The sequence below is a fragment of the Stegastes partitus genome, unplaced genomic scaffold (assembly GCF_000690725.1).
Source record: "Stegastes partitus isolate 25-593 unplaced genomic scaffold, Stegastes_partitus-1.0.2 Scaffold1426, whole genome shotgun sequence".
In the NCBI taxonomy this organism is placed as follows: domain Eukaryota; kingdom Metazoa; phylum Chordata; class Actinopteri; family Pomacentridae; genus Stegastes; species Stegastes partitus.
The window spans coordinates 160,731-165,569 of NW_007579157.1; positions in this window are offsets into that span (position 1 = coordinate 160,731).

The window sequence follows — 4,839 nt, forward strand, 5'->3', positions numbered from 1 at the left end:
GGTTTGCACAAAGGGAGGGTCACCGGTGGCTCCTCACAGCCACACAATGGGCATCTAAAGACTCTGCTTTCTATCTCCAAAGACAAAACACTGATTCTTCTTCTTTTTCCAGCCGTGTCTGGTTCTAAATGCGGCTTTGAAGTGGGTCTAAATTCTCAAAGATCCTTTTTTAAAGTTCTTTGAATTGTTATTTCAACAGAGCTGCTTTTTTTTTTTTTTCCTCTTACGCCAGATTTAATTCGATTTACTCAGAAGCTATTGGCCGATATTGAGCCTAATTTAATCAAATTATCAACAAATAACTGAGAAAAAGGTGTCCAACAAGTAGGCAAATACAGAAATGGGTTTAATTATGGCGTCTTTTCTGGTCACTGGGTATCACTTGGTGCTTTTTGGAGTAAGTTTGAGAAGCCACGTGAAGATTATCCAGTTTTATTAGTTGTATAAATAAGAGACAACCTGAGCTTTTATTCTGTTTGCTGTCACATCAGGATTTACGACCATTTCTGAACCATTTTTCCCCAGAAATCACATTTGTACCTGTAAAGACCAGCAGTACCGGCTACAAACAGATGAATGAATGTGTTTTTATTTGCTGCTGTTTATGATTTAGGCTGTTTTTGTCCCAAGAGTCAGTTCAGATTGACTCATTAATTATCATTAATCATCATTAATCATCATGTCTCTAAAAGACAAACATCCCTGGTTGAGTCTTCAGCTGCAGTTCTTCTTCTTTTCTTTTGCATTAGAGATAAAATCTGGCGTTTAGTTTCAGTTATGAAACTGAAGGGCTTTTTATGTGCTGGAAGATGCTTTATTGGCCTTTTTGTGCTGCTGCAGTGCGAACAGCATCATAACATGATTTATTTTACACTCATTTTAATTTGTGATACTGAAGAAAATATTCAGTGTAGCGCAGAAAAAGTTAAGAATTAATAGGTTTCTATTATTGCTTGGATTTAGAATTAATTCTAAAATATAGAAAACCTGTTTTAACTTCACTGATTTTCTTCTGCTTGGTGTTTTAATGTCATTTGAAGTCAGCTGTTTGCATGCAGGCTGTCCCAGGGGGCGCTGTTCACACATCTGCTGCTGCTGCTGCTCATTAGAGAACAGTTCACATGTGACTCCTGTAAAGTTTAGATTAAAACTAAAAAAAACAAAGTTAATTAAATTAGAAATATCCTTTTAAAATATTCTGCAAAGTAAAAAATTTAAAACCTGTAAAACAGCCATGAAAAACAAATTAAACAACTGATTTAACCGACATTCTTTAAATTTCATTTTCCACATTTTAATACCAAAAGCTCTGGAAAAACATACACTAATAAAAATAAAGGTGCTACAGAAGAACCATTTCAGCCTTAAACTGAACCTTTCAGTTAGATTTGTTTTATTATTTTTGAAGAATGTTCTCAGGATTCTGACAGAACCACTGATATAACCCCTAAAACCTTAAATGTTGCTCCAGAAACCTTAAAATTTGTTCTTTCAGCAACAAATTAAATGAAATAATTCAGTAAAGAAACTCTTTTAAATCTAATTAATATGTGCAGCTGCTGCTCCTTTATTCCTTTTTTAATTCATTCAATTACAGACGAGTAAGATATTTAAAATGTCAGTCAAAATAAAAGTTTATTGATTAATTGCTAAACTAATCATTAGTTGCTGCTGTAATTTGTAACCTGACACCGAATCACACAAAGTCCTGAAACCTGAAACGAACTCGTGGATCCAAACAGAAAACCAAAGAAAACACTGGACCTGTTTGATTTAAAGAAGTTTTAACTTGAAATATGAGAATTTGCAGCATTTCTGTTGTGATGTCACGAATGTTTTGAAGTCAGAACAATAAATGATAAGATGGATTTGGGAACTTATGATGCATTTCTTATGTTTTAATGATGATTAATTTAAAAAAATAATGAGTAGTTGCAGCTCTAACTTCAAGCCACCAAATATCTCAATAAACTTAAAAATGAAGGAACACTGCAGCATTTTTAGGATCCTTCTGTTCAAATACGTTTAATATTTTGGGGTCTTGGTCAAACAGAACAACGTGTTATAAGATGCTGACTTGAGAATTATGATGCACTTCTCTGTGTTTTCTGATGATTAATTGAGAAAATAACCTGCAGATTAATGAGAATAATCACAAATTTCAGCTCTAATTTCCAGCTAATATCTGCCACCAGATAAGCTGAAATAAACCTGTGAATCCAAACAAAAAAATAAATAATCAACAAACAAATAAATTAATTTTAAACAAATAAAAATAAAGATGCTGCCTTTTTGAGTTCTTTCTCTTATGTTAAAATATTGTTTTTTAGGTTCTCGACTGTTAATCAGACCAACATGCTGCAAAAATACCAGCTTTGGATTCAGAAATCTGCATTTCTTGCAGTTTTCTGACGATTAATTGATAAAATAATCTAATTTGATGCAGCTACCTGCCATCTAATGACTCCAGCAAACATGAAGAACCACAGAAAGTATTTAGAAACATCCCCATAAATAAAGAAATCCTTTATTAGGAAGCCACACATGATTTCATGTTCATTAATGGGTTCATTTTTAATTACTGGGGCCTGTTTTTACTAAATGTTATTGCTCTAATAATTAATTCCTCCTGATTAATTAAGTTCTGTCTCAGTTTATTTCCACCAGCCTCCTGTTCCCTCCAATCTGCAGAGGCCTTCCTTCCTTCCTCCTTTCCTTCCTCCCTCCCTTCCTTCCTTCCTTATAAAAACCTGAGGTATTCGGATTATCAGCCGCATGGGATAAAAGCAATAAATGGGCCAGTGGGGTCCTGAATGGGTGCAGTGGCGTGAAGGGGAGTAATTACAGCTTCATATTAATTGTGTTTTTTTTACCTTCTTTCTGCGCACACACACACACACACACACACACACACACACCATGGTGACATCTAGGAGGGCCAAGTCTTTGTGCCGAACACTTCAAGTTTCAAAAACAAGGCCAATTGAAGCGGCGCAGCTCAAAGCCGGCACCATTGTAGGCGAACACATTGAGTTTTGATTGGGGACAATGGTGTTTCTCAAATTTCTCGCAAAGAGAAAGCCATACTCCATCTGTGATCTCAATGAGCGCCTATTCAGGGGGCTTCCCTTCTTTTCTGCGCCATTCGCTCGCTGGAGAAAAGGAGGCAGATGTGGAGGGATAGAAGCAAGGGGAGAGTGCATTTTAATTGGCTGCAGTGTGTAGGTCTGGCTACGTGTTGTGTGTGTGTGTTTTCCATCCACACACACACACACACACACACACACACGGTGGAGTTATAGCCACTATAGGCTGCGCTCCGAGTCCAATAATCTCGCCGTGTTGATGAATACTTGTAGCCCATTCATTAAACAAAGATAATCCCTGCCAACCTACCTCGGGGGCACAAAAACGTATTTTGTGTGTGTTGTGTGTGTGTGTGTGTGTGTGTGTTTGTGAGGGAGGAGGAGGATGAAGGAGGAGGAGGAGGAGGAGGAGGTTTGCCTGAGCGCTGGCCAACAGCTTTGGCAGACAGGGACCCTTCAAATCTTTGAAATATTCATACGCCACTGGCGGGTTATCCCCATTTACAAATAAGTGTTATTCTAGCGGCTGAGGGAGTGATGCTCCGGAGACCTCTGCCTGCCTCCTCAGCTCCTCCAGCAGCCAATCCCGCCGAAATTTAGCCCGATATGTTTGCCTTTGACTTTCTGCGAGGCAAATACACCAATCACCTTTTCTTTTTTTTTATTGTTGACACAGTGTTTCTGCAGTTTAATCTCCTGCAGGGCTGCAAAAGGGAAATATTGTAATTTATTTTTTTCCAGAGGATGAAGCTTTATAGATAAAACTCACCAGCAGGATGTACGCCTTTAAACATAAATAAAATGCTGCTGACACAAGAATCAATCATTTCTGAATGGCTGCTGCACTGAAAAGAAGAAGAAATGCAAGATAAAATATAAAATATATGTATTTTTAAATTTGCAAACATTATTTCAGTAAGCTGTGTCGACATAATGATGATAGTAATTACATCAATTTAATATTGTGAGTAATTTAAATATAAATTCATGCGTTTGTTGATTTCTAACCAGATTTAAGTTGAGCTAACTTAATGAAATTGGCTTGATAACCTTTTTTTTTTCTGTAGACTGAACAAATACAACGCAAAGGACAATTAGAGGTGAGTATTTTACAAATGCAAACATTATTTTAATGAGCTGTCTTGACATTATAATGTTGCATCAATTTAATATTGTGAGTAATTTAAACTCAAATGTATGGGTCTGTTGATTTCTAACCAGATTTAAGTTGAGTTAATTTCATTAAATTGGCTTTATTTTTTTCAAAGGTGGAACAAATATTGTAAAAACAAACAAAAAACAACAATTAAAGGTGAGTATCATGTCTTCTATAAATGCAAACATTATTTTAATGAGTCATCTTAACATAATAATATTTCATCAACTTAATATTGTGAGTAATTTAAACCCAAATTCATGCCTTTATTGATTTCTAACCAGATTTAAGTGGAGCTAGTTTAATTAAATCGGCTTTAAAACCATTTTTTCTTGCTGTAGGCGGAACAAATCCAACACAGAGGACAAGTTAAGGTGAGCATCATGTCTTCTGAATAAAGTGACGAATCTGGGATTTGACTGATGGTGGGCTCATGTCTTGAGTTTATTCTTCACCTGCTGATATGTTGATGGAACATGTTGTTCTGCTGCATGAAGCTCATGTTGGTCGTATTTAGCTGTGAAGTTTGATCATCTTACTCTTTAGTTTAGCAAACTACGGATCATAAAGTTTGATTTAACGAATCCTTTCTTTAAA